General features: G+C 40.4%; 1 long non-coding RNA gene across 1 annotated transcript; it reads right to left on the reverse strand.

The window, feature by feature from the left end:
• Positions 1-271: 271 nt before the first annotated feature.
• Positions 272-11840, reverse strand: LOC148056081 (uncharacterized). Its single transcript, XR_015704084.1, has 3 exons — positions 11723-11840; positions 6087-6144; positions 272-334 (listed from the first exon to the last, which is right to left on the reverse strand). It is a non-coding gene; the product is annotated as an uncharacterized LOC148056081 (long non-coding RNA).
• Positions 11841-12339: the final 499 nt, after the last annotated feature.

A 12339-nucleotide genomic window follows, 5' to 3' on the forward strand; every position in this document is an offset into this window, starting at 1 on the left:
ATGCATGCTGCCTATCCACTGACTTTAATCAGGAGTGATTTTATATACTTTAACTTACTGAATAGGGCAAGCTTGTACTGCACAATTTCTTAGTTTTGCAAATTTATTAAGACAGAAATGACTCAGTTAACAAGCCCACAAGCTTTCCAGTGCAAGACTATACCTTATTCTCCAATACTCAAAATTACACAAGCATCAGGGCTTCTTAACTGTGCTTGGAAAATATGGACTTGATGTTTTCCTTGCTAACATCATGGCCAAGCTTTCCTACCTTTACCGCAAATTCACGCTTCCATTTTCCAGAGATTTTCTAAACGGAGTAAGTTCTAATAACCTGCAAAATAAAAAAATACTAATTTTAATATTTTTAAACAATTTATCCCACTAACCGTGCTTTCTGTGCTATGGTGCACTGCTAAGTCTTCAGGCCTACTTCTACAGTAGAGAGCTCAAGTGCTTGAGAAAAGGCTCAGGAGCCCAGGTGTCTCAAGAATTCATATCCACAAAAGGGAGGCTTTCTGCTTCATTTCAAAAAGACATAAAATGCAAACTCTTTGCCGCAAGCTTCTTTATCTCACCAGTGCAGGCTGCAGAGTGAGGTCAGAGTGACTCCTCACCAGAGGCAGAATTTGGATGTCCGTGTTTAAGAGAACATGAACATTTTGTTCACGTTTTGATAGATTGATCCCAACTAAAAAACTGCTTTTTCATTCATTTTGATCTGCTTTTTTAAACTGAAATATCTTCAGAGAACAGGAAAAACACACTTAAATTCAGCTTAGTTGAGGCAGCACTTTTCATTCTCCATCTGGAGTCTTAAGGCACGCCTGGGCTTTGCTTTTCCTTATTCACCGCGTGATGGGACTGAGGAGCTCCCCACACATTACGGCTTCACCCAAGACAGCAGTGACCGGTGATCCCCCTGCAGTTGACTGCATTGCCTCTGATGAGGGTCGCAAAGGCTGGATGCCAGGACCCTGGGAAAGACGGTGGTTAGGATGAGCCTGTACTGCAGCAAATGAGCTGGTCTCTACTGCATAGATTCTAGCAAACAACAATTTTGTTTTAATTTTAAGACGGCAGTTCTGGTTTTCTTTTGAAAGTTTCTGGTACAAAAATAATGTTCTGCATCCCCCTTTGAAAACAATGACAGATTCATTATCTCAGGAGAATCTTTAATGTGTGAGCCTTAAAATAGTATCTAAACTACCTAGTCTCCTTTTCAAATGCTGAAATGAGCTGGCCTATTTCTCTTGAGGTTGAAATAATGTGTGCGTCTAACCTCAAATAAGTAAGATAAGGGAGAGAAGCAAGCATAGGGAAGAGCACAGCTCCTAAAAATCCTGAGCACATCATTCACAGCAATTCTCCTGAGCTTTTGAGAGCTGCAAATATGGAGCTGACAAAGAACGTTGCACTTACAAAACAAGAGCATTTATCAGGGGCTGTATTCTTTTTCTATAGCTGTTATGAGAAAATTAATTTTGCATTCCAAGTTCCTTCCATTCATTTTGCACCTGGGCAGTAAATTTCAAAGGTATATTCTCGTCCCTCCCCCTAGAAGCTGGCGTACCCGTTTCTGGGTACAAACAGGAGAGCAGACCTCCCGACTCCTCTCAGATACGCATGAGAGACTTTTTCTCCTGCAGTGCTGGAAGCTTGTTCCACCTAGGAAGAGAGTGATGGGGCCATCAGTCTCTCAGCTGCCAGATAATCCTCACAGCAGCATTAGTTGCAACATCACCTCTCTGCCTTCAGTGAGATGTCACGGTAATGAAAAATGGAAAAAACAGCATTCTGCAACTGCAGAGGGAAACGTAAGGGAGGAGATCTTAAACCAAGAGTCAGTTCTGGAAACTCCTGCAATTACTGTCAGCTCACCTGCTAGGGCACTTAAGAGTCTGCAGTGCTGTCTACTGTTTAATGCCGCAACATGTGTCCAAAAGTAAATAAACACAAAAAAGATAAATTTAGCATATGATTTATTTATAGCATTTTATGAATGAAAATTAAGAAAATTATTAGGAATTAAATTAATCATAGAACTTGAGGAAATCTGGACAAAACTCCTAGTGTTGCTAGTTTTGCAGTAAACTTACTTTGGCCTTGAACAAGTCACATAAGCTCTCTGTGCCTCAGTTTCTCATCTGGTAAACAGGAATGGCACACCAGTATGCATGCTCTTTGCACATCTGGCCAGTGTGGGACCTAAACTGTTCAGACTATGAGCTATTTCTTATTTGGGGTCACCTCTGGAGAACCATTTGGCAAGCAGAGATGCCTGCATTACATCTGAAATAGAGGTTGTCGGTCTTTCCAGCTCCTTGGTGCGGGTGCGTGGCCCTACTGCTTTCCAGTCTTACAGGAGGGAGGAGGCACGACCCAGCTCTCTTTGCTGGGGAGAAACCCCAGAGAGTGGCTCCGGGAGGGAACATCAGTGCCTTGAAGATAGAGGTACAAATTAGACAGGCACAGGACCAATAACCAGGGTATGTGCTGTGGTGATCTGCTATTGTGTTTTGGAAGGTAGCCAGAGAAAAACAGCCTTCTGAGATCCATACTCCAGGCACAATTGATTGCTAAACTCTGAGAATTTGGGGACGCTCCAGTCTCATTGTACATACGAAGGCCAATCCTGAGCAATTTGAAAATTTGCATCTGCGTAATGCATAGCACAATTGGGGCATGGATACCTAATAAAAGTAGCAGTGATAAAAAGGATTTGTAGGAATGTGAGTATCTCACTGGTTCAGAAAGTACATTAATCACTGCTGTGGTAAAGTGAGAGAAAGGAGACATTCATATGAGCTTGCAAAGAGATGTCAGACAAAGCATTTTCCACCTGAGAGAAAGTGAAGTGCATATGTTGGAGTACTCTCTCAGAGAACACAAGAAAGTACATCTCGGGCTCTCATTTAGGTACCTTAAGTAGTGTCATGGTGAAAAAAAAATCAATGTTAATTGCATTTGTTTTCAAAAATACTCCAAATTGCTCTATTAAAATAAAGACATGCCTCAGGAAATAGCTCCTGTTGTGCATATTAATAGAGAGCTTGTATTAGTGCTTACTTGGGTGAAGGGAGAAAACACTCAAATTCCTCCAAGCACTATTTGTCATAAAATTCTGTGTCATGATGTATGTTTCATGTAAATGAAATTCTAAGCAGGTAGACAAAGAATGGCAAGAAGGCAACATCAACAAGGCAGGTGGCTACGAGCCAACAGTATCTGACATGAACTCTATCTTTTGAAGCCTTGCCTAGAACTAACTAAATTGTGCAAGATACTTGTTTAATTTTAGAAAAGCTGTGCAATGTCATTAAGAAACAGAGATAGTGATTGTGATGGTGTTCTGAGTATTGTTTTTTCTCGAGAGGTTTTGCAAGGATCAAAGTGCCTGTGAGCAATGGTGGCCAGGAATAAACATTACACAGAAACTCGAATTAGAGAAGCCAAAGCAGATGAAAGAGTTGGGCTGGAGGCTGGTGCTGTGCAGGGCTCCCTGTAGGAGGGCCAGGCTGCAGCAGCCCCTAGCTTCCATTTGTGACAGGGGATGGTCTCCATCCCCTCCAGCTTACCTTGGAGAAGAGCAAGAGCTGGAAAAGAATCAGCTGTTTTTCAGTGAAGAGCTGTGTCAATTAAAATAAGCTTCAGAATGTGAAAAATTCAGATAGCATGTGTCTTCCCATTTCCCTCAAAGTATAAAGATTAAAAAGGAGAAATAAATAGATAAAATAAGCTAATCTGCAAGTGAAGGGAACAACTGAAAATTAACTATCTGCCTATAGAAAGGGATACTAAAGCATATTGGAAAGTAAATAGATTTTGGGGGAAAACAGAAGCTATGTGGCTAGAAAGGAGCAAAGTACCTTGACTTGTGTCAAAAAAATGCTAATGATCAAAATGACATTTAGAAATTAGAGTAGTGGAAAGAGAGCACATCACATGCAATTTAAAATGTAAATTCCCTGCAAATGCAAGAAAACCCTGCAGATACTCCAAAGGCAACCAGAGAGCAAAATCAAAATTAAAAAAGCCAAAGACAAGGGAACCTCATACGTTCAGAACATCTTTTTATATATATATATATATATATATAAATACTGCCGAATGCCATTCTAATCTTTTTAAATTTTTGATCTGAAAATAGACATGCAGTCTGTGGCAAAATAGGTCCATGTTTTATGTCCCGCAGCCAGCAGGTCTGGAGTGCCGCTGTACAGACCGTTTGTTCCACTGTCCCCCACTTACCCACATATGACCTGACCTTGGGATAGACTTTGGTGTCAGAGTTTGAAGCAACGTAAGATTACTAGGAATTGAGATTCCTAGATATTATACAATATATGCTAGCATCCATCCAGCTACTCCTTGCTAGTGTACCAACACACCGAACAACATTTCTTACTTCACTGCAACCCTGTTTAGGAGGGAAGCACTATTCTTTCCTGTTGGGAAGTGCAGTATATCTACGCTGTGGTCACAGCAAAGACTGTTGAACATACATCTGAGCTGATCTGGGAACTGGTGGCAGTTAATCTGCAGTAGGATGTGAATTGCACACATTAAACGTCCAGATATTTACCAGATAAATCTTGTCCCTCCAAACTAATTCAGTTCCAATATGTTGCACTGAAAAGTTCTGTAAATTTTAAACTAACACTTTCACAGAAGCATCAAAGATTAGGAAGATGGTTCTGGGATCCAGGGACAAGGTAGGAAATATGTAAAAAACCCCATGGGAGTGCTCAAACAAGATCCAAGATCACTGCCAGCATTTCACATTTCAAAACAAATATAGCCACTGCAACACTACTCACAGGTGACAGCTGAAATTGGTGCCGGTGCCCAGATTGCATAGTAGCTTAACAGCAAAAGCACTTCCTCTGCAAGAGCAAGGTTGAAGATTCATTGCTCTCATCAGTAGAAGGGGATCCATCCAGCTTCACTGGACTCATTCAGCCACCAGGCTACAAAAGCCCCAGGATGCCCTCCAGACCTGCCACGGCTACCTCACTCTGCAGCCAAGGGCACAAGGATTAGGAGGACAGGGGAGAGCAAGCAAGCCAGCAGGAATGTGGCCCTACAGCTGAGACACAAAGGGGGACTAGGAAGACTGTCTCGTATGAGTAATGCTGGCTTTTGGTCCGCTTCTGTATAGCGAAGAGTCAAAGGAGCAGGAGTTGGCATCCTGCCCTCCCACATACCGAGTGAGAGGTTTAACTATAAGTATTTCACAAAAGGTGGTCTGTTATTTGCAGGAAAGGAGGCCAGATTGTGAATTTGTAGAATAGGGAAGCACTCAGCATGCAGCCCTGTGGGACTGGGACTGAGACAAACCCCATAGCTGGTGGTTCCCACGATTTAGCAAGCTCTAGTCAGAGCTGCATCATGTGCAGGATTCAGGTATCTTATTCTACCATACCGGAAAATTTCCTGACCTTCAACCACCCTGTTTCAGTCAAAGTCTCATTTTTTTAAGTATTGCAACTCCCAAAATGCAGAAGCCTAAGCAGGCTTTCTGGACCTTACTGCACTCTTGCTATATCCATCATTTAAATGTCATTGAGAACTTTGAGCCCTTGATCATCTATCTTTTAAAGGACATAAAGAAGCGGAAGCAAATTTCTTAGCACAGTTCTTCCATGCAGTGAGGAAGCCATTGAACCTTTGTATTTTCAGTTGTGAACCAATTACAGTTTATAATTCTCTGTTGAAGTGCAAAATTACACACAGAAAAGCAAGCACAAGGAATGCTAATTTGTGGGTGTGCAACAGAAATGAATCATTTCACAGCCATTGCCCCCTCTTCATCTTATATTAAATTACTAAAACAACAGTGACACTATTCATTAATTTAATTGCCCAACTTACATGTTTTACTGTATTCAACCCTGGGAATTATGTAAAAGAACTGAATAAATACCATGGCTGCAAAGTTTCAGTTTTCCTGATATAAACTACCACAGCAGGAGGCTGACATAAAACTATAGATCTTTTTCTCCTTCTAGACTTCAGCTGAACGTCATATCCCTACAGGGGAGAAGAGTGATAAAAAAGACTTGAGTAAGGATTCTCATACTCACCAGGTACAGCTGAACCAGCGTGGAGGAAATCTTGCTACAGGCAGGCAAATGATTATTCCTGCAAAAAAAGAAAGGGAGAAGAGGGTTTCTTACTTTTGTTACCCGGTCCCTGATCTGCCCCAACACAGCTATGAACGGTTCCAAATTTAGGGTATCGTGTTTAACTTCTTAAATACAGTGTGTTGTTCTACACAGCTGGCTTCAGCCAAATGGCTAGCTGATCGGTAGATACCTTGCTATCCAGAACGGGGTAACAGTTTACAGATGCATATCTGTCTGCATCTATATGTTATTCATTTTATCCTTGTGTTATTTTAACCTCTTTGTGGAAGCAAATATCCTTCTACTCTGAGTTGGTATGTTGCCAGGCAAAAAAGGTCTTAGCCTATAGCTGCAATTCCCAAGCTGCATGACAAATAATAAATACCAGTTACAGAAGTCAACGGCGCATTTGTCAGCCAATATTCAGCAGAAATTCTACCATGCAAAAGCAAAACCAGTGCATTTTAAGCACCAGGAACACTGACAGGTCTCTCCGATTGGTTCACTTCGGCCATTGCTATCAGTCTCCAGCTTTTATGAACACCTCTTTCTCCTTTCTTTTCTGGCTGCCTTCTTTCCCATCTCCACTGTTGTTTAATTCTGAATAATGGTAAGGGAAATTACTTTTAAAATTATTTATGTTTTGGTAGTTGGATGAGCAAAATTCGGTGCTTCTTGGGAATAAAACATTGGTTTTGATCTTCTGGGCAGTTCTTCATGTGTTTATTATAGATATTATTACTTATGAACAGAAAGACCAGCTGAGTCACTACAGGGACCAATTTCATGGGGTTTAGAAAATAAGTTCAATAGTTTTATCACATCCACCAACATTCAAAAGTAAATCAGGCTCCCCTCTACACAAGGTTCTCAGAGCATGGGAGTCAGCAGGGCTCCTTTTGCTGTGTGGCGTCTCTGGGTTTAAGCAGCTTGGGAGGGGAACCAGAGGCTCTGCGTTTGAAAGAGGCAGGGTAGGATTATGTGTAAAATCTTTAAAATAAAAAAAAAATATCAAAAAGAAAAGAAAACCAAGTTGATTGGGTATGAATGCAAGGTAGCTCCTTCTAGGGAGAAGTGTAGGAGCAAAGGATGCAGCCAACCGAGGGCTGTGTAGAATTTAACAGTGTGAGTAGCAGAGATCTGTGAATATTTCTCTCCTTCCATCCTTCCTACAGGGATGAAACCCTGACCCTGAGAGCTGTGGCCCTGCAGTCTATTCTCTCGCTTTCCACTTGGTAACTGTGAGAAGCAAGGCTTAGAATACATTATTCACATTTGAGACTACTCAGTAACTGGATAAACAACATATATCACTATTATCTAAACTGATGGACAGAAAACCAACAGTCAATTCTATAAAATTAAATACATACATTCATACATACATGCGTACACATATATATAAAAAGTCTGTGGACAGGAAAATCGGCTATATACACATTTGAAGCAGAAATACCATTTCTGATTCACTTAAACTTCACCCCCATTTTTTTACCTTTCTATCCATAAACTCTCCTTCCAAAGAAGCCCTAAAGAAGGCAATTTATTCTTCAGCAAGGATTAAAAAACCCTAAATGTGAAGCAATTAATTAAATTATATCAAAATCGGATGACAAAGAACCTGAGTAACTGTTAAAAAGTGAACTAGACCTAGATGAATACGAGGAAAAAACTACCTGTCACTTAGATGCTGGACCGGAATTAAGGAGATCTAAAGCAATTCTCAAATCCTCCACAGACATCAAGGATGACCTTTGGACAATCACTGTGTTTCAATCCCCCCTTATGAAATAGGAATGGCAATACTATTGACTCTTTTGCTTCAAGGCTGTCTTGTCTGCTTAATTGTAAGAACACTGAGCGAAACATGACTCATTCTTTGTAAATCTAGCTCTAAGCATTTTCCTCTTTCTCCAAGAAGTTAAAGAACAATATCGCTGAAAGGGTCCTGTGTAGAGCAAGTTACCAGTGAGTAGAGAAAGAGGAAAATCAAACTCAATTATAGTTAATAAATGAATCCAAAGGACAAAATGGTAAAGCCAGATTTTATTACCAAACTGTATCTTGAAAAAAAATCTGGAAAACACAGCCTGCCCAAAAGGCATTTGCTATGTTTCAGGGACAGTTTCATTTGTCCACATGGCAGAGGGAGTTACTCAGGGAACTGGTGCCATGAATTTGACTCTAACTAAGAAGCTAAGTAAGAATTTGAAAGTAGGAAGAAATTTGGAGGGGGGGAGGTGTCAAGAAATTGTCTGAGTTCTCTATTGCGAAGAGCAGTGCAATAAGAACCCAACAGATTCAGGGAATTGATAGATTGGGAAGGGAAAAAGAAGGGCAGGCGAATTGGCAGTTATTAAAACAGACTATATTAAAAACACAAAGGCAAAAGAGTCTACCATAGAGGAAAAAGACTTGGCATGACTCTCTAAAGAACTTAAAAATCTAAAAAGAACACATCATAAAGGAGGAATAGAAAGGTACTATACAACTAGACAGGTATACAATCAGAAAAGCAAAGATTAAAAGGGAGTTATTACTAGCAAGGGTATATCAGAGATAACAGGAAAAAGGTTCTTTCAGTACCGTGAGAAGGTGGCAAAGGTATAGATTACTTAAGAGGAGAAGAGAACAAATATGAGACAACAGAGAAGGCTGAAGGATTCAAGGTATTTACTTTCTCAGCCTTCCCCGAAAGACCCAGGTATTTTATGTGCTGATTTCAACAAAAAGGCAGGCTTGCAGACCAGAAGAAGGAACAGTATGCATATTCAGATACACGGAGAACCTGAAGAAATTCATCCTAGCGTAGTTAAGAAACTAGTCAAAGCAATATTAGGACCATTGGTAATTATGTGTGAGGACTCGTGAAGGGCAAATAAGATCCTAACAAACTGATGAAACATAAATACAGAATTTATTTGTTGACACATGAAAGTCCAGTTAGATCTCACTCATGTCATCGTGTATGAAGACGACAAGTCTGACTATCTGTGATATGAAGTGATATTTAGTGTCTAATTAAGAGCATCGAAACCCGACTCAAAAAAAACATAGCACCATGAGTCAAAAAAGCTCAGCTTTCTCTACACCTCAAAACAAACATTCCATTTGATAACACTTATGAAAGAAGACAGGGGGATATCAATAGCAAAGCAGACCGGCAATCTATGTCTTCAAATTTTCATGTAAGAAAAAAACCTTCAAAATCAGTTCATACTATCTGGGGACTAGCACAGCACCCTAACACTTGGTCATAAACTTGAAGTTAAACAAAGCAATCAGTATTTTACATTTAGATTAAAAATGACCTTCAGAGGCTCAACCACATCTGATTGTCTACCTAGAAGAAGATGACACTAAGCCTTTTTCATGGATCCAAGCATAAAGTTAGTGTATTGGAACATAAGACACATTTCTTCTTCCTATTATGATCCTGTAATGTGCACAGTTCATTGAAGAACCAAGCTTTGAAAAATAAGTTCAGTTTTGAGTCGCTTCAGTGTATAGGTGAATTATTACTTAGCAAGCCTGGCCTGCTTGTTGTTATCTAAAACACAGAAATGTTTCTACCATCTATTTTTAAGCACAAATTGGATTTTAGAAAGCTTAACTTTCTGGACTCCTGATTTTGTCTATAGACAAGGAGTCAGAGCAGGAGCTTAACTCAGCAGGAGCCTGTTTCTATGTGAGGAACATATGTAAACTAGTCTTTCAAGTCTGACTGCCTAAAATTAGATTTTCTTCAATACCTCACACAACCATGACTGTGTGCAACTGCTGGCAGATGGAAACTACAACCTCTCTCGAAACAGCCCTGAATATCAGATACTCTCTGATCATTCTGATGTGGTTGAGTTGCTTTAAATCCATGCTGACAAATGAAAGATGCTTTTGAAAATGTCCTGGTTTTTTATCAAGCAGCAGAAATAACTGAGCATCAGAGCAGATACACCAGAAATCATAACTGAAACAGACAATTAACACCAGTCTTAGGTTTGGGCTATTTATCGCTTCTTTTTATATTCATTGCTTTACTTAAGTTTTAATCCTGGAATCTTCGTGGGTTGGTTTTCACCAGAGATGTTTGGGGGTTTTTTGAATTTTTTTTAGGTCTCAGGTTTTTGAAAATTCAGACTTTTTCAAATTTTTAGTTAGCTGTAGCATCAATGGATAAGAGCTTTTATCCGTGTTTCCTTAAGGCTATAATGCAACAAGAGAGAAGATGTACACAACTTTAACTTCAGAGTATTCCTTTTAAGACAGTAGGACTATATACATGCTTAAAAGTGCTAAGTGCTCACTAAAGTCTTTGTTCATATTTACTACATATTTAGACTGTTGTTCTCTTCTTAGTTTATCCTTTGGAACCACTCAGGAGAATGCTTGGCAATGGCTACTGTCCAACCTGAACACACTGAAAATTCAGTGTATTCAGTGGTATATTGGTTCCTTCAAAATATTATTCAGGGGAATAATTCCTGCAAGACAGTAACAAAGCATGTCTTTGCCAGCTTTACAGCCATTTAGGGTGTGCTGGTTTTGGCTGGGATAGAGTTAATTTTCCTCACAGTAGCTGGTATGGGGCCGTGTTTTGGATTTGTGCTGGAAACAGCATTGCTAACACAGGGATGGTTTCGCTGTTGCTGAGCAGTGCTGACACAGAGTCAAGGCCTTTGCTGCTGCTCCCCCCACCCCAGCAGCGAGCAGGCGGGGGGCACCAGGAGCGGGGAGGGGACAGGGCCGGGACAGCTGACCCCGACTGCCCACAGGGCTGCTCCATGTCGTATGGCGTCATGCTCAGCACCTAAAGCTGGGGGAAGGAGGAGGAAAGGGGGGACATTCAGAGTGATGGCGTTTGTCTTCCCAAGTAACCCTTACACGTGATGGAGCCCTGCTTTCCTGGGGATGGCTGAGCACCTGCCTGCCCATGGGAAGGAGTGAGTGAATTCCTTGTTTTGCTTTGCTTGCATGCGCGGCTCTTGCTTTACCTATTAAAGTGTCTTTATCTCAACCCACGAGTTCTCTCACTTTTACTCTTCTGATTCTCTCCCCCATCCCACCGGGGGGGGAGCGAGCGAGCGAGCGGCTGGGTGGGGCTTAGTTGCCAGCTGGGGTTAAACCACGACATAGAGAAAGAAACATGCACCAGGAAATTGTGTAATTACATGAAGTGATAAAACATAGAGCCAGTTCTCTCCTTCATTATCTATGTTCTAATAATTGGACAGTTATCAGTTAATAAACTATAGACCGATTTCTGTCTTCAAAGCACACCTTTCCCATTGACTTCTAATTCTTCCATCAGAGAAAGCTGTCATCGTAATCAATAAGATGTTTGCACTCATAACTGCAGATAGAATCCAGCAATGCTGCGGTCTACTGAAACAGACTCACGAGCACTTTATAAACAATTAAAGAAAACTCTATCAGTACAGAAAAGTAGCATCATATCTTGCATTTTAAATGTATATAGACTTGCACACCTCTTATCAAAGTCTCTCTCTTAATTCTGACTTAGGCTGTACGGACATCTCTGAGGGTATAACCTATGGTCCCTGAAAGAACTGACCTTCTAGATTATTATGACTTACCAGTTACAGAAATTATAGCAGTCTGGACAGTGCCTGTGTCTTCATTCCTCAGCCATGGACACAACAGCTTAACTTTATCACTGATGAAGCAGCACAGGGAGTACTGAGCAGGTCTTTGGAGCTGAAAACTGTAAGAAAGTAAATTTCACCAAGAATGTTTTATTCCTTTCTTTCCCCTGCTTGTGTGCTGTATTTTTACTTCTGTCTGTAAACCTCCAGGCACAGCACCTTGGTACAGTTTCTAAATATCAGTGCAATGTAAGTCAAATGTATACTTGGTGTTTGTTATTGTAAATGTAATATCAATTAGATAGATCACATGAGAGAATAATTATCTAGACTTAGCAGAAAAAGTGTGCTCTGTATTAGTAGCTGAACATATGAATGGCCCCATGGTTTTCTTCCAAACAGAACAGATTCTATTTTTTTATTGAAGAAATAAGTTGTCCATTAAAAGGTGTTCCGTTTTTGTAATTAGTGTTACTTAATTTTGCAGGAAGAGATGGGGGGTTGCCCCCCCCCCCTTTTTTTTTTTAAAGAAACTTAGTATTTTATTACAACTTAGCACTCTTTCTCTGGAATAAAAAAAAGAAAAAAAATGGTTTAACAACACAGTT

The sequence above is a fragment of the Nipponia nippon genome, unplaced genomic scaffold (genome assembly GCF_047370975.1).
Source record: "Nipponia nippon isolate SJK-2023a ecotype South Korea unplaced genomic scaffold, ASM4737097v1 scaffold_18, whole genome shotgun sequence".
NCBI lineage: Eukaryota > Metazoa > Chordata > Aves > Pelecaniformes > Threskiornithidae > Nipponia > Nipponia nippon.